Here is a 17,622-nt window from a genome sequence, read left to right on the forward strand (position 1 = left end):
TGTATTTTTGTCTTGTATCCTGTTTTATGCATACTTGTGATAGAACTACTGATTCATGTACTTTTACCTATAAGTAAACTTACCATGTTTAGTATCTATGAATTCATCTTCTGATGATCTAAACGAGAGTGTATATTATATGTTGATACTTATATATACATAATATATACATATTAGTGTTCTAAGAATCCTTACTAGTTTGTATATCAACTTCCGATCCAGTTACATATGCAAGTTACCAGGCTTACACACAAAAGGGTTGTTAAATTCCCCAGTATTTCCCGGAATTTCTGCCTTTTTCTTGGATCGGCTCCCCTTACTTCTGTTAGGAGTATGTGATCTAGAACTCTCTTGGACCTCTAAGTCTGTGTAGGCCTCGCACCTTGATTTTTCCATTCACCAAAGATCTTAGGATCTCAGCTGATGTCTCTCTTAGTCCTATTCACTTTCCACTGGGAAGAAACTCCCAATCACCATCGATTTAGGACACCTTTGGAATTCATTCCTCTTCAAAACCAGAAGAGCGTGATCTCGACTCCTACACCACCGAACCTCCAAACCATCAAGACATTGCATCCAGACGCTTGTTCCAGGGCAAGGAAATGCAAGCATCATACATTTAACTAAACGGAACAGAGGTTTAGTATAAGCAATAGTCCCCGTTATAAATATCTCTGATGGTTTTACTCAGGTGGTTAACTGACTCATTTCATAGCTTTGTTCTCTGGTTTTTCTGATGGTATCATCCATCAAATCTAATTAGCCCTTTCCCCTGTATAACTGATTGTATGTTTGTTTGTTCATTTGTTAGACTAGTTTGCATTAGTGTTTAGTTAATAAAACTCTTGTGAAAAAATTTAATGAGTTACTGATTCTGCCTTGCAAATCAATGTCCCTTTATGATTCCATAGAAATACAGTATACTTTCTTAAAGATTCAGTTAATATGAATTCGCGATATGGGTTCGCTGGACGAACAGATTAGTTGATGGCAATTTAATTCTGCTACAGTTACTACTGGCAGTTCATTTAAATAATTGTAATTGATTATAATTGTATTTATATCCATTTCCCTTTTGAGCTTAATTTACAACATATTCATTTTAAAACAGAATCTTGGTAAGAAAAATACAGTCTCACAGTAACACAAGACGCCAACACAAAACTGCAGGAAAAAACATGAACTAACACTATCAACTGTGATTTTAAAGACAAGTTTAAGTGTAGACTTTCACCCTCTGCGTCCTTTAGCTCTTTTGAATCTCAGTTAATTATGCTGAATTCTTTTAAATCTGTGTTATGTGTTTTGATTTATAGTCGCCCAAACTCTCATGGGGATTTTATACAGGAGTTTTCAGAGTTCTTATCTGGTATTGTCCCTTCTTTTGACAATATTTTAATTTTGGGATATTTTAGTAATATACATGTGTGCTGTCCTTCAAAACCCCTGGTCAAATGAATTTTTAAATTTATTAGAGTCGTTTGATTTTTTGCAATGTGTTTCTGGTTCAACTCATGAACGCGGTAATATGCTTGACCTTGTATTATCTTTGGGATTTTCTATTGATAGCGTGAAGATTGTTGATACTGTTTTTTCTGACCATAAGACTGTTATTTTAAATTCTCACTTTCCTTGTGTTGCGCCGGGTAATACTGTTTCTGCCTTGATTTCGTCTCGCATACTCAATCCATGTACAGTGAGTAGTTTTTCAGCTGTTTTTAATGTCTCTCCTTTATTTTCATTGATCGAGTCACACTCTCCCTGTATGGGTTTAATAGAGTTGGTGGATCAGTTTAACTCTTCTTGCTTAGAGATTTTAGATGCTGTGGCTCCTGTCAAAGTCAGGGGAAGAAAAGTCAAATCGCAGCCCTGGTTGAACAGTACTACCAGTGCTCTTAGGCAGGAGTGTAGGAGGGCTGAACGTAAATGGGTTAAAGATAAATTACCGTATTTTTCGGACTATAAGTCGCACCTGGGTATAAGTCGCATCAGTCCAAAAATACGTCATGATGAGGAAAAAAACATATATAAGTCGCACTGGACTATAAGTCGCATTTATTTAGAACCAAGAACCAAGAGAAAACATTACCGTCTACAGCCGTGAGAGGGCGCTCTGTTTTCAGTGGTAGACGACAGGAGCACTGAGCAGCATAGAGCGCCCTCTGGCAGCTGTAGACGGTAATGTTTTCTCTTAGTTCATTTCTCTTGGTTCATGTCAAATTAATTTTGATAAATAAGTCGCACCTGACTATAAGTCGCAGGACCAGCCAAACTATGAAAAAAAGTGTGACTTATAGTCCGGAATATACGCTACTAAACCTTACTCATAAGATAAAGTCCCAGTAAAATGAGATTTTGAAGAACCGTTTGAATGAGTATCAAAGAGCTGTTAAATTGGCTAGATCAAATTATTTCTCTGTCATCATCTCCAGAAACTGCAATAATTCTAGAGTACTTTTCTCTACTGTAAATGCTGTTCTTCATCCTACTGCTACTCCTGCATTCACTCCTTCTGCTGACATGTGTGAAGAGTTTTTAAACTTTTTTTATTGGTAAGGTTGATGGAATTAGATCTCTAATTTCATTAATTTCATCTGTTGGCAATGATTTTATTGTTTCTGTTACCCCTCAGAACCAACTGACCAGTTTCATGCCTGTTTCTTTGCAGGAGCTTAAGGATATAACTGCTAATATGAAGTTCACCAGGTCTCCTGGTGATGTGCTCCCTTCTTCTCTGTTTAAGCAGGTACTTGATTCAATTGGCCCAAGTATTCTGTCGATTATAAATAATAGTTTGTTATCTGGTGTTGTTCCGGTTAGTTTTAAGCACACAGTTATTCAGCCCCTTTTAAAAAAAACAGCTTAGACCCATTTGACATGAGTAGTTTTCATCCGATTTCAAAATTGCCTTTTATTTATTAAGTACTTGCCACACACAAGATGGCGGTGCGTCCACACGCAGCGGCTTCTCTTTGTTCCGACAGAACGATGTTTTCGTGTTTTATGTTTTGTGAGTCGCAGTGTTTTTGTACGTCGTCATTGCGTCTACCTGTCTGTAAACGCGCATACAGTCGCGAGTTTCTGCTCGATGTCGGCAGAACCGCATTTTTACAGTTAAACTCCGCGCACGCGGAACAGCTATGGGATCTCGGTCTGCTACGGAGGCCTTCACCATCACCGACCCCCACTACTGCATCTCGCCCACAGCGGAGGCGCCACAAGCGGTGTGAGAGGAAGCAGAAGAGGAGGAAGCGCGGAGGTATCCGGGCTAGGCTAACGGCTAACCCACACAAGCCATCTATCCCCACCATCGTACTGGCTAACGTACGCTCGTTGGACAATAAACTGTACTACATTTGATTACTACGCTCAACTCAGACGACTGTAAGAGACTGTTGCGTTTTTGTGTTCACGAAAACATGGCTCAGCAACAGCGTTCCAGACGGCGCTATTCAGCTCGACCAGCTGACGTGCTATCGAGCGGACAGAGCTCTCGTCGCGGGAGGAAATACCTGCGGCGGCAGCCTTTGTGTTTACCTCAATGACGAGTGGTGCCGCGATACTGTTTTGATCAGCAAACACTGCTCACCCCTGGTGGAGTTTATGATTATTAAGTGCCGGCCGTTCTATCTGCCGAGGGAATATACTGCTATACTGCTCATTTCGGTGTACATTCCCCTGTTCAACATTATCAGCAACAGGAACGACACACTAAATGAACTGTACCAGCACATCAGTGAGCAGCAGACAGCACACCCCGATGCTTTTCTCATCATAGCTGGGGATTTCAACCATGCTGACTTAAAGAGTATGTTTCCAAAAATACACCAATACATTAACTTTCCAACACGAGGTAATAACATTTTGGACTTTGTTTACACCACACAGAGAGGAGCTTACAAAGCCTTCCCCCTCCCCCACCTCGGAGCCTCAGACCACATCACTGTCATGCTAATGCCTGCATACAGACCACTCATTAAAGTCCCCAAACCAGTTCACAAACAGATTAAAGTGTGGCCAGAAGGATCATCAGAGGTTCTTCAAGACTGCTTCAACACAACTGACTGGGACATGTTTAAGCAGGCTGCCACATTCAATAACACCACTGACCTCCAGGAGTACTCAGAGACTGTCACTGCCTACATCAACAAGTGTATTGATGATGTAACGGTCACAAAAACCATCACTGTCCGGGCCAACCAGAAGCCGTGGATGACAGGGGAGGTCTACAGACTTCTGAAGAGACGGAACGCTGCCTTCAGAGCTGGAGATGAGGTGAGCCTGAGAACAGCCAAGACCAACCTGTCCCGCGGCATCAGAGAGGCTAAGAGACAACACTCCAGGAGGATAGCTCATCAATTCAGCGACAGCAGAGACACTAGGAACCTGTGGCAGGGGATACAGACCATTACAGACTACAAGCCCCCACCATGGACCTGTGACAACAACATCTCTCTGCTAAATGAGCTGAACACCTTCTTCGCTCGCTTAGAGCAACAAAACAGCCCTTTGCATATCGGTCCAACCGCTCAACCGATGATGCTATCGCCACTACCCTCCACTCAGCACTCACACATCTGGACAAAAAGGACTCATATGTCAGAATGCTGTTCATTGACTTCAGTTCAGCATTCAACACAATCATCCCTCAACAGCTCATTTACAAACTGATCCACCTGGGGCTCAACACTTCGCTGTGCAACTGGCTGTTGGACTTTCTGACTGGAAGACCTCAGGCAGTACGGGTTGGCCACAACACATCCAGCACCATCACACTGAACACTGGGGCCCCCCTAAGGATGTGTGCTGAGCCCCCTCCTCTTCACTCTGCTGACCCATGACTGCACACCTTCACACAACTCCAACCTTTTTATTAAGTTTGCAGATGACACAACTGTGGTGGGTCTCATTAGCAACAAAGATGAGACAAACTACAGGAGCGAGGTGAGCTGCCTGGCCGGGTGGTGCAGTGACAACAATCTCTCTCTGAACGTGGAGAAGACGAAGGAGATTGTTGTAGACTTCAGGAGAGCACACACTCAGCACGTTCCTCTGACCATCAACGGTGCGACTGTGGAGAGAGTGAGCAGCACCAAGTTCCTGGGTGTCCACATCACAGAGGACCTCTCCTGGACTGAAAACACAGCAGCACTGGCCAAGAAATCAATTCAGCGTCTCTACTTCCTCCACAAAATGAGGAGAGCCAGAGCCCCGCCCCCCATTATGTACACCTTCTACAGAGGCACCATCGAGAGCATCCTGTCAAGCTGCATCACTGTGTGGTATGGCGCCTGCAACGCGTCCTGCCTAAAGACTCTGCAACGCATAGTGAGAGCAGCTGAGAAGATCATTGGTGTCTCTCTCCCCTCCCTCCAGGACATTTATGGAACCCGTCTCACCCGCAAAGCCCTCTGCATCGCAGGTGATCCCACCCACCCATCACACACGTTCTTCAGCCTGCTGCCATCAGGGAGGAGACTGCGGAGTCTCCAGGCCAGGACCAGCAGACTGAAGGACAGCTTCATCCACCAGGCTGTCAGGAAGCTGAACTCACTCCCAAACTTGCCCCCCTCCCCTCTTCTGCCCCAGGCACCACTGAACTTTGACCCCCCCCCCAGATCCCCCCCCCCCCACTAATATACGATGACATGCACCAGTCACTTTGTGCAGCATTGATTTGCTCACTACCTCATTCTCCATGGAACTGACGTCATTCCACTACCTCATCAGTCAGTTAAATAAAATAACTGCTCTTGAGCCCTTTGCCACTTTAATCAGACTTAATAAGCTTTTGTTTTTGCACTAAATAATCTTTTATCTGCACTGTTGTTCACTTTATTGATTTGCATTCTATCTGCCTTTTGCCTTGTGCTGCTTTATTTAACTTTATTTTTAATTTTATTATATGTATTTTTTTAACATTCCTTTATTGTGTAGTTGTATCTACATTTTATATTTTGATCTAGATTTTTAGGCTTTATTGTTAATGTTATCTGTGTGCACCGGGGGTCTGAGAGTAACGCAATTTCGATTCTCTGTATGTATGTACTGTACATTTGGAAGAATTGAAAATAAAGCAGACTTGAACTTGAAGTTGAACTTGATTTGAAAGATACAAGAAAAAATTGTGCACGCACAGCTCAATGTCAATGTCAATGTCACCTTTATTTATATAGCGCTTTAAACAAAATACATTGCGTCAAAGCAACTGAACAACATTCATTAGGAAAACAGTGTCAATAATGCAAAAATGAGAGTTAAAGGCAGTTCATCATTGGATTCAGTTATGTCATCTCTGTTCAGTTAAATAGTGTCTGTGCATTTATTTGCAATCAAGTCAACGAAGTCAATGACTTTTTAATTAGGAATAACATCTGCAATAGATTCCAGTCTAGTTCCATATAGTTAGAATACTAACTTTCAACACCTTTTTGTTTTTAAAATGACTGAGAGATGACTGAAAATTTTATAAATCTGTTAAAAAATTTGTTGGTATCGGTTATTAAAAACGCAATATCGTCAATCTCTCTGTAATATATTCATGTGATGGCATGTTGTGAAAACCATGATGCGGTTTTATTTTATTTTTTCAGGATTTGTTGGCATACATTTTGAACTTTTGTAACATTATAAGTGTCTTTACTGTCGTCCTTGATGTGTTCTTTCTGAATCAAAGTATTAATTACTTAAAAAAATGCACTGAAGCTATTGAGTGGAAGTGAATGTGCGTCCTTTTAGCAACTAATACATGTAAGCAAATTTAGATTCAGTAGCTCTGTTTGTCTCTTTCTGAGCATTTATTTGCAATCAAGTCAACGAAGTCAATGACTTTTTAATTAGGAATAACATCTGCAATAGATTCCAGTCAGGTTTTAGAGTTGGTCATAGTACAGAATCAGCTCTTTTGAGGGTGTCTAATGATATCCTACGAGGTGTTGATTCTGGAAACCACGTTGTCTAGCTGTTGTTAGATCTTACAGCGCATTTGATATATAACATTTGATCATAACTTTTCATCGATCGTCTTAGGGATCAGGTTGGTATTCAAATGGTTCTCTTCCTATTTGAAGGATAGGACTCTTTCAGTCAATTTAGGGGATTATTTATTTTCCATTGCCGCCCTTGTGTGTGGGGTTCCACAGGGCTCAATACTGGGACCAATTTTATTTTCCCCTTTATATGCTTCCTCTAGGTTCTATTTTTGAAAAATTTGGGATACAAATTTGATTTGGGGAAGTCGTGGCCTAATGGTTAGAGAGTCGGACTCCCAATCGAAAGGTTGTGAGTTCAAGTCCCGGGCCGGCAGGAATTGTGGGTGGGGGGAGTGCATGTACAGTTCTCTCTCCACCTTCAATAACATGACTTAGGTGCCCTTGAGCAAGGCATTGAACCCCCAACTGCTCCCCGGGCGCCGCAGCATAAATGGCTGCCCACTGCTCCGGGTGTGTGCTCACAGTGTGTGTGTGTGTTCACTGCTCTGTGTGTGTGCACTTTGGATGGGTTAAACGCAGAGCACAAATTTCGAGTATGGGTCACCATACTTGGCTGAATGTCACTTCACTTTCACTTTCAGTATCATTTTAATGCAGATGATTCTTAAATTTATGTACCACTGAAACATGGGAATAAAAGTGCCATTCAGTCTCTTCATGCATGTTTGGCAGAAGTTAAGTGCTGGCTTGCAAATAACTTTCTCCAATTAAATGAGGATAAGACTGGGCTCATTTTATTCGGAAATAAGTTGTGTGTGGATGATGACTGCCTGGGGTTGTTTCCTGGGGAAAAAATGTCTAGCGTGAGGAACCTTGGAGTCCTTTTTGACTCTGAGCTTAAATTGAGAACAATATCTAAATTTAAATTTATTCTTACTTTTAATGATATGGAGAAGGTTGTTCATGCCTCTTAGTCTTCACGTTTGGATTATTGTAATGTATTGTATCTCGGTGTGAGTCAGGCTTCTCCCTCCCGTTTGCAGCTCGTTCATAACTCAGCTGCAAGACTTTTAATGGGTACTAAGAAGAGAGAACACATTACTCCAGTTTTAATTAAACTACATTGGTTACCCATACAATTCGGAATTCAATACAAAGCTTTGTACGTTGTTAAGTCTCTGCATGTTCTAGCCCCGAGTATGTTACTGATTTAATCAGCTGCTGTCAATCCAGCAGATCTCTGCGCTCGAATGATCAGTTGCTTCTTGTAGTTCCACAAATGCGTTTAAAATGTAAAGGTGATCGGGCATTTTATGTTGGAGCTCCTAGGCTTTGGAATGACTTTCCTCTGTCTGTTAAAACTTGTCCTTCATTGGGTGTTTTTCAGAGTGCGCTTAAAACTTTTTTTTTCTTTAGCTTTGACAATGCTTTGTAAGTGTGTATGTCATATGTCTGTTTTTGTTTTTATGTTTCTCTTTTATACTTTCTGTACAGCACTTTGGTTCCACTTGTGGTGTTGAAAGTGCTTTATAAATAAAGTTGAGTTGAGTTGAGTTATGAAGTTAGAGAGGACTCAAAAGCGAGAGTGACAATTACAGTTCTTTAATAGAATCAGAAAGTCTGACCACAGGTAATCCAAACTGAAGTTTCAATATTGAACATCAAACGAAGAAACCAGTAGACTGGTAAAATAACGTGAACATAAATCGTCTCAGGTTAAGAATGTAACCATGGTTCCCTGAAAGGGAACGAGACACTGCGTCCTCTTAGGGGACACTATGGGGGAACACCTCGTCATGACCCATGTCTGAAGCTCCTTTGAAAAACGCCAACATGTTGGCCGCCAACAGCTTCTGGCATCACTACCGGCGCGACAATAAATACGCACCCGTTGGACCCGTCACTTATCTTCTATGTGAAGCTTGCGTCCAAAGCATTGGAGGGAGCTAGAGGACGCAGTGTCTCGTTCCCTCTCAGGGAACCATGGTTACATTCGTAACCTGAGATGTTCGAACTGTGTCCTCTTAGGGGACACTAAGGGGAACAGTATACCAACGCCGCCATGCTGAGGGGAGTGCAGGCCAGAATCATGTCAAACACAAAGTACCAACTCTACCATTTCACCGAGAGTTGCCGGTGGGACGGTTAGACGGCTCATAGGCGACCCTTTTTCTTTTGGAAAAGGGAAACGCTGCTAAATTACCACGAGAATTGAGCCGAGCCAGGGCGCAGGCTCACCTTCAGTAGCTGCCTGATAAGGACTGCTAAACTGAAAGTAAGCGGCCACTAGCTTACAAAACCCAGCAGCACTTTGAAACTACTCTCAGGGAGACCTGGAGAGGCCTACTACCTGACAACCACAGTATGTGGGAGCTCACCTTCAGAGAGGCCTGGTGAAGCCTACTACCTGATAACCACAATATGTGGGAGTTCACCTACAGAGAGGCCTAGAGAGGCATACTACCTGTTACCAGATAACCACCTTAAGTGTTAACTGAAAGTAATTTGGAACTCAACTCCAGGGAGGCCTGGTGAGGCCTACTACCTGACCACCACAGTATGTGGGAGCTCAACTTCAGGGAAGCCTAGTGAGGCCTACTACCTGATAAACACAGTGCATGGGCCAAACCATGGGCAGAATCTTGCGTGCACACTTACCACTTACGTGGATTTCAGAAATTGTGCAGAGTCTTGCATGCACACTTACAACTTACGTGGATTTCAGACAGTGCGCAAAGTGTTCACGTGCACACTGACCACCATGTGGTTTTGAGAAAGTACACAGGCTTAGCGTGTGTACTGAAAGGTTCCTAAGCATCGCAGAGGCACTGGATCGCACGGGAGAGGCCAGCTCCAATTTTCCAAACCTCAAGTGAGGGGAGCATCACCTGAGTCAGTACATACAGAAAGACTTCCGTAACTACCACCTCCACCTTCCCATTGGACATCACTAAGCGGCCAGGAGACCCCCCAGGGTGACCTGGGCGGACATCCTGCCGGATGCACCAAGCGGCCAGGTGGCCCCTCAGGGTGACCTGGCCGGACATCCATGAAATTCCCTGCAGTGCTGTGCCAGTTCTGACGACCAGCCAGGCTCCTCGGGAGGGGGTGTAGGATGGACAACCGCAGAGCGCTTGCTTCCCACGCGCAGGTCTCACTCCTCGACCGCCTGCCGAAAGCCTGTGATCTTGGCCACCTAATACCAGAGCACGAGGCCGGAACTGAGCACTGTAAAGAAAACTTTTGTTTGTTAGAAGACATATAACCACCAGCAACATAACACCCATAAGCAGATAAAGAAAGGGTTACATACTCACCCACCCTCCTGTACTGGAGTCCTGCTTACGGGGCGCCCCCTTTTGGTCCAGACCGTCAGTAAGGTGGTTACTATGAATATACGACCAACTAGAAACATCATAGGTCCAGGATAGGGGACTGTTATGTCAGAAACTTTCCACCTAACCTCGATCAGGTGGAGAGCTGGTGGCTTCAGGGGAATTAGGCAGGGGAGAATAAAAACAGAAGTTAAAAACATCCAAAAGAAGTGAGTAGCTCCGATCCGGACGAGGACGCTGCCTCGTCTGAATCACATCCCTCAGACCCTGCTTACCTCTTCGTGACCCGTGATTCCTCTTGCCCCCGCCCTTAGGCGGGGGAGAAGCGCGAGCCGTGACTCTAGCCTTCTGCGCCCGTCTTCGATCCTCAGATCGAGATGTGCCAGGACCCCTTTGTTGTTCAGGCTCGGACCTGGGCCTTCGTGGAATGAAGGATTTAAAGGCCCCTCGTGCCCTTGCCTCCCTGAACTTTTTGACCACCATCTCAACGGAGGTACCGAAAAGTTCAGAGGGTGAGACCCGAGCATCAAGAAGAAACCCCTTTTCTTCCCTCCCGATGTCTGCCAGGTTCACCCACAGATGTCTCTCCATTACCACCATGGCCGCCATAGACCTACCCATGGTGGAGGAGGCCTGCTTGGTAGCCCGGAGAGAGAGGTCTGTGGTGCGGCGCAGCTCAGCTACCTGGTCAGCTGAAAGACCCTTGCCTGTATCCAGGCCCTTCAGCAGGTCAGTCTGGTAAGCCTGAAGCACTGCCATTGTATGCAACGAAGCCACAGCCTGACCTGCTGCTGCGTATGGTTTACCATTTAAGCGGGATGTATCCTGGAGGGGCTTAGATGGCAAAGAGGGAGATTTAAGAGAGGATATTTCCCCCACAGAGAGATAGCCAGCGTCTCTTCTACAGGGGGCATCCTCTCATAGCCATTTTCGTGCATGCCCTCGATATTAGCATAACTCGTATGCTGAAACCGATGGATGCGAGAGGAAAACGGCCTCTTCCATTCCTTTTCGACTTCTGCATGTAAGTCAGACAAGAATGGAAGGCTCACCTAGGCTGGAGGGCTATGGTCAGACAAATAACGCTCATCGAGGTGACCTCGCGATGTTACCTTTCTGGCATGCTTCCATGGCAAGTCTAATTTTGCCGTGGCGCGATCCATAACCTCTAACAGCTCCCCATACGCAGGGCAGGAGGATTGAGAAGGCTCAGCCTCAGCTTCTTCGCCACTCTCAGACATCTCCTGCTCTTTCTGGGTAGAACCCAGCAGAGCAATAACTTCAGTATCAGAAAGGATTAATGACAACGCATCTTCCTCCTGAAGTTCACTCTCATTTGCCGCCGGAGAGTGTGAAAGGAAAAGTCCCTCTCTACACTCCTCAGCGAGATCCACCTGTGATCCCCACGAGCTCATTCTCCTCCGTGCCTCAGCAACGGCGGGACCTGAGCCGCGAGAACCAGATGGCTGTCCCTCTTTCCTCGAAAAGAGAGACAAACGAAAGCGGAGCTTCTTCACAGAGAAACGCTCGCAGTGCACGCAGATTGCCCCCTCAAGTACATTGCGCGCGTGCTCTTCGTCCAAACAAGAGACGGAAAGACTGTGTGTGTCATCAGGTGTCAAATAACGCTGACATGGATGCACAAACTGTTTAAACACCTTGCTAGTGGATGCCATGATAACAGTGATAGATCGCTCTTACCATTTTGGTCGTTTCTCAGATGCACACTTCAAACAAAAGTCAATGAAGACGAAGAAGATAAGTGACGGGTCCTAAGGGCGCGTATTTATAGTCACGCCGATAGTGACGTCAGAAGCTGTCGCCAGCCAACACGTTGGCGTTTTTCAAAGTATGCTTCAGACACGGGTCACGACGAGGTGTTCCCCATAGTGTCCGCTAAGAGGATGCAGTTCGAAGTTCCCTTGACAGGGAACTCCTCTGTGTGAGGGATGACCAGAAGGCTGGGGAGGCAGCAGCTCTCATAGCTCACGGAGAGACGGATGGAACTGGATATGGACGGAGAGCACAGAGCTGGTAATTAGCTGCAGTCTTTAGCAGGTAAGGTTCTGTGGATGTACAATGACAAGCACAGAGTCCAGCAGTGAAAGTTATTCAGTAGAACACACCGACAGGACTGAGAAAAAACACTGGTCAATGAACATCTGAGACATCAAACAATCTGACAACAAGACAGGGAAAGAGAGGGTAGAAGAAGCCAAGATAATGAGAGGGGATAAGGAACAGGTGGGGAGGAATGAGCCTAATGGAAAGAGAAAACAGCTGTCAGTAATGAAAAAGAGGTGATGGTAAATAATGTGTGTGTGTGACCAGCAGAGGGAGACAGAGAAAGAGACAGGATCATGACATCAACCATAAAAACATCATGGAAACAAATAATCATGGACGCAAACAAATAAAAATCACATAGTTTCGGTCATAGCACAACTTATTATAGACATAAACCAGGTATTTGAGGCCACAGCTTCTTTCACGTCTCATATCACACCGCTTCGCTCTCACTCTTGTCATTCAAATGCAACTGCTGTCGTCTTGACCTCAGTTATTGACTGTATTTACTGTAAAATGACTCAAGAGGACTGTTAATAGCAATATTGATTAAGTGTTTGTCCTGTTGCTAGGACAACTGTTTTGTATACTGCCAGGGATTTAAAATTATGAAAATAAGATTTTAAAACATTTTCTTGTCAAATAATATTTTATTTCCTCATCTTTACATTGTTTCTTTCTCTGTTGTTTTTTTTTCTTCAATAGGAGATGGAGGGGCTTAAAATCCTGGACTTTTGGGGCTTCACAAGATACCTGCACCATCGTGGTCAATGGGATACACCGGCCACACCCATCTCTCCAGACACGATGGCCGACTCTACGCATGTGTCTCCAGACAAGATGGCCAACTCTACACCTGTGTGTCCAGACAAGATGGCCGACTCTACGCCTGTGTCTCCAGACAAGATGGCCTCCAGCCCAGCGCCACTGCACAAGATGGCCGCCAGCCCAGCGCCACTGCACAAGATGGCCGGTCTTCCAGAGTTAAGTCAGATCCCCGACGACCTCCCAGAGTCAAGTTAGGTCCCCGTTGATCAGGTCCCCATTGATTTCCCAGAGTCAAGTCAGGTCCCCATTGATCAGGTCCCTGTTGATTTCCCAGAGTCAAGTCAGGTCCCCATTGATCACGTCCCCGTTGATTTCCCAGAGTCAAGTCAGGTCCCCGTTGATTTCCCTGAGTCAAGTCAAGTCACCATTGACCGTCCAGAGTCAGGTCAAGTCACCACTAACACCCAGGCGTCAAGTAAAACCACAGTTAAACTTCATGAGTCAAGCCAGAGTTGATCTTTATGAGCCCAGTCGAAGCACTACCGTTCTTCCAGAACTTCATCACGTCTCAGTAGATCTTCCTGAGCTTTGTCATACCACAACAGATCATCTAGAGCCTTGTCACATCTCAGCTGAACTTCCAGAGCCTCGTCACATCCTGTCTGTTGCACCCAGCAATGTTCTCTCAGCCTGTTGTGTTGCTGTCAAGGAGACTGTTACTGCTGTGGAACCTCCAGAGGTGGCAGCAACTGCTGCAGAACCTTCGGAGGCATCAGTAGTATCCATCTATGAACTCACCGCCTGCCCCGTCATGGCCACGGAGGAGGCCATCTACCATCTCATCACAGCCACGGAGGCCGCCATTATTCTGTTCATGTTCTCTGTTTCAGTCCTACCTGAGCAGACCTGCTCTCCTGTGCCATCGATTCCACTTTGGTGGTCCTCTGCTCCATCCTGGAGGGCTTCTGTCCTGTCTGCTAGGCTGTGATGGTCCTCTGCTCTTCCCTGGTGGGCTTCTGTCTCGTCTGCATGGCTGTGGTGGTCCTCTGCTCCACCCTGGTGGGCTTCTGTCTCATCTGCATGGCTGTGGTGGTCCTCTGCTCCGCCCCGGTGGGCTTCAGTCTTGTCTGCTCGGCTGTGGTGGTCCTCTGCTCCACCCCGGTGGGCTTCTGTCTCGTCTGCTCGGCTGTGGTGGTCCTCTCAACGATATCACTGTAGATGAAGTGACCCCAACTACGCAAGCCAGAGGCGAATGAAGTAGCAAGTACATCGGGTGTTATGGGAAGTGTTCCCGGTTCCGGTTTATCTAGTTAATGCAGCCTAAAAATCCTTTATCAGATTTGGATATTAAAAGCATATTAGTATGTTATGTGTAAGCCAGGTTAAAGAGATGGGTCTTTAATCTAGATTTAAACTGCAAGAGTGTGTCTGCCTCCCGAACAATGTTAGGTAGGTTATTCCAGAGTTTAGGTGCCAAATAGGAAAAGGATCTGCCGCCTGCAGTTGATTTTGATATTCTAGGTATTATCAAATTGCCTGAGTTTTGAGAACATAGCGGACGTAGAGGATTATAATGTAAAAGGAGCTCATTGAAATACTGAGGTGCTAAACCATTCAGGGCTGAACAGACAGGATGTGACGAGGCTCTGGAAGTTCAGCTGAGATGTGACAAGGCTCTAGATGATCTGTTGTGGTATGACAAAGCTCAGGAAGATCTACTGAGACGTGATGAAGTTCTGGAAGAACGGTAGTGCTTCGACTGGGCTCATAAAGATCAACTGTGGCTTGACTCATGAAGTTTATCTGTGGTTTTACTTGACTCCTGGGTGTTAATGGTGACTTGACCTGACTCTGGACGGTCAATGGTGACTTGACTTGACTCAGGGAAATCAACGGGGACCTGACTTGACTCTATATAAGTATATAAGCAATATTTAATCAACGGGGACCTGACTTGACTCTATATAAGTAATAAGCAATATTTTAAAATCTATACGATGTTTGATAGGGAGCCAGTGCAGTGTTGACAGGACCGGGCTAATATGGTCATACTTCCCGGTTCTAGTAAGAACTCTTGCTGCTGCATTTTGGACTAGCTGTAGTTTGTTTACTAAGCGTGCAGAACAACCACCCAATAAAGCATTACAATAATCTAACCTTGAGGTCATAAATGCATGGATTAACATTTCTGCATTTGACATTGAGAGCATAGGCCGTAATTTAGATATATTTTTGAGATGGAAAAATGCAGTTTTACAAATGCTAGAAACATGGCTTTCTAAGGAAAGATTGCGATCATATAGCACACCTAGGTTCCTAACAGATGACGAAGAATTGACAGAACAGCCATCAAGTCTTAGACAGTGTTCTAGGTTATTACATGCAGAGTTTTTAGGTCCTATAATTAACACCTCTGTTTTTTCAGAATTTAGCAGTAAGAAATTACTCGTCATCCAGTTTTTTATATTGACTATGCATTCCATTAGTTTTTCAAATTGGTGTGTTTCACCAGGCCGCGAAGAAATATAGAGCTGAGTATCATCAGCATAACAGTGAAAGCTAACACCATGTTTCCTGATGATATCTCCCAATGGTAACATATAAAGCGTGAAGCGTAGCGGCCCTAGTACTGAGCCTTGAGGTACTCCATACTGCACTTGTGATCGATATGATACATCTTCATTCACTGCTACAAACTGATGGCGGTCATATAAGTACGATTTAAACCATGCTAATGCACTTCCATTAATGCTAACAAAGTGTTCAAGTCAAGACAGGTGTTCAAGTGCTGTGGTGGTCCTCTGCTCCGCCCTTGTGGGCTTCTGTCTCGTCTGCATGGGTGTGGTGGTCATCTGCTCTGCCCTGGTGGGCTTCTGTCTCGTCTGCTCGGCTGTGGTGGTCCTCTGCTCTGCCCCGGTGGGCTTCTTGTTTCTTGTTTTGGACTGCTTACCTGGATTTTGACCTTTGTCTGGCTGGATTGATGACTTTGGATTACCTTAAGGAAAATATTGAGTCCGCTGGTCTCACATGGTCCAGACGTAAGTTGCTGCTGTGAAAGCAACTTTACGGTGGCAAACTGTGTTTCTGGAGTTCAGTTCCACTCAGTCCTGTTTGCTTCCCATTTATCCTATGTCTTGATTCTAGTCTGGTGTTACGTCCCCTAACCATTTTAAGACCCGTTAATTCAGACAATTAAATAAAGGACACAGGCAGAACATATTAAAATAATCACAACACCTGATGTGAATTTCAAGATGCCTCTATTTAAGTAATCTAAAAAGTTAAACTCAAACAACAATTCTCAAAGATTATTAATTAACATTCAAATGGATAATAAAAAATAAACAAAATCTGAACTAATAAAAAAATACACTACCCGCTACTAAAAAGTAAGAAAGTATATCACATCTCAAAACACAAATTTACAAGTTAAACCTAAGCATTAAGAGAAAAAAACAAAACAGCCTCAAAGGATCAATGAGAGAGAAGCTTTCGAGAAAAATGGGAAGCAGAGCAACAGAGAGAGAGAGAGAGAGAGAGAGAGAGAGAGAGAGAGAGAGCCATTGCCATCTCTGAGCCTTTTATCCAGAATCCCTGATGACGTCTCATGATTCTCACATAGTAAGAATTCCCCCACAACGCCACATACAGAGTCATTCAATAAATGTCATACAGGTATAACACCTTCACCCTTAAGTGAATACATTTTAATGCCCATGATCTTAACCTTTTATTTTTTATTGTCTTTTCCCTTTCTGTTAAAACAAGAGAGGGTAAAGAATCAATTTATTCCTATTCAAAACGCGTTAAAGCGTCAGCTATAACATTATCTTTACCACAACTATGCCGAATATCCAGTTCAAACGTCTTTAAAAACAAAATCCAACGCATTAAACATGGGTTTTTGTTTTTCATTCGGGTCAGGAAGACTAAGGGGTTGTGATCAGTGTAGATAATCAATGAATAAGAAACAGAACCCACATAAACGTCAACATTTTGAAGAGCAAGGACAAGAGCTAGTGCCTCTGTAACGATGGTTGTCCCCGATGTGGCCTCCCACACAAACGTCACAAATTTTGAATGGATGACACACACAAGACTTTGGTTGTCTGTTCTTTCTTTTATTCTCCGCAGCAATGATATTTGTGTCTGAGAAATACATCGAAATGTATTATTAGACTGGGTGATAACACTGCAGACATAAACCACTGAAATAAGAAAAACATAAAATGAGGATAACTGTGTACATTAATTTCACTGCATGAGACACAATGATAAGTACTCAACAAAGTATCCATCGGACATATAAACCCATTCAACTCACTGCACATTTGTTGATGTAATCACAACAAACGTTTACTTCTGAAAAACTCTTATTTAACACTCTTTTATCACTTTTTAAAACACCATAAACAGGAGAGGAGAGAAACACACTTACCCGCAGCAGTGTGAACCATTTTCTGCTGAACTATGGTAAGCATGCAAGGACAAAATAAAGAATGTCTGCAATGCATTAACCA

At 44.1% G+C, this 17,622-nt stretch overlaps 1 long non-coding RNA gene across 1 annotated transcript; it reads left to right on the top strand.

The window, feature by feature from the left end:
- The first annotated feature begins 8,484 nt into the window (after positions 1-8,484).
- On the top strand, positions 8,485-13,174 carry LOC132096219 (uncharacterized). Its single transcript, XR_009422564.1, has 3 exons — positions 8,485-8,562; positions 12,215-12,325; positions 13,043-13,174. It is a non-coding gene; the product is annotated as an uncharacterized LOC132096219 (long non-coding RNA).
- The last annotated feature ends 4,448 nt before the right edge of the window (positions 13,175-17,622 follow it).

This window comes from Carassius carassius, chromosome 2 (genome assembly GCF_963082965.1).
Source record: "Carassius carassius chromosome 2, fCarCar2.1, whole genome shotgun sequence".
In the NCBI taxonomy this organism is placed as follows: Eukaryota; Metazoa; Chordata; class Actinopteri; order Cypriniformes; family Cyprinidae; genus Carassius; species Carassius carassius.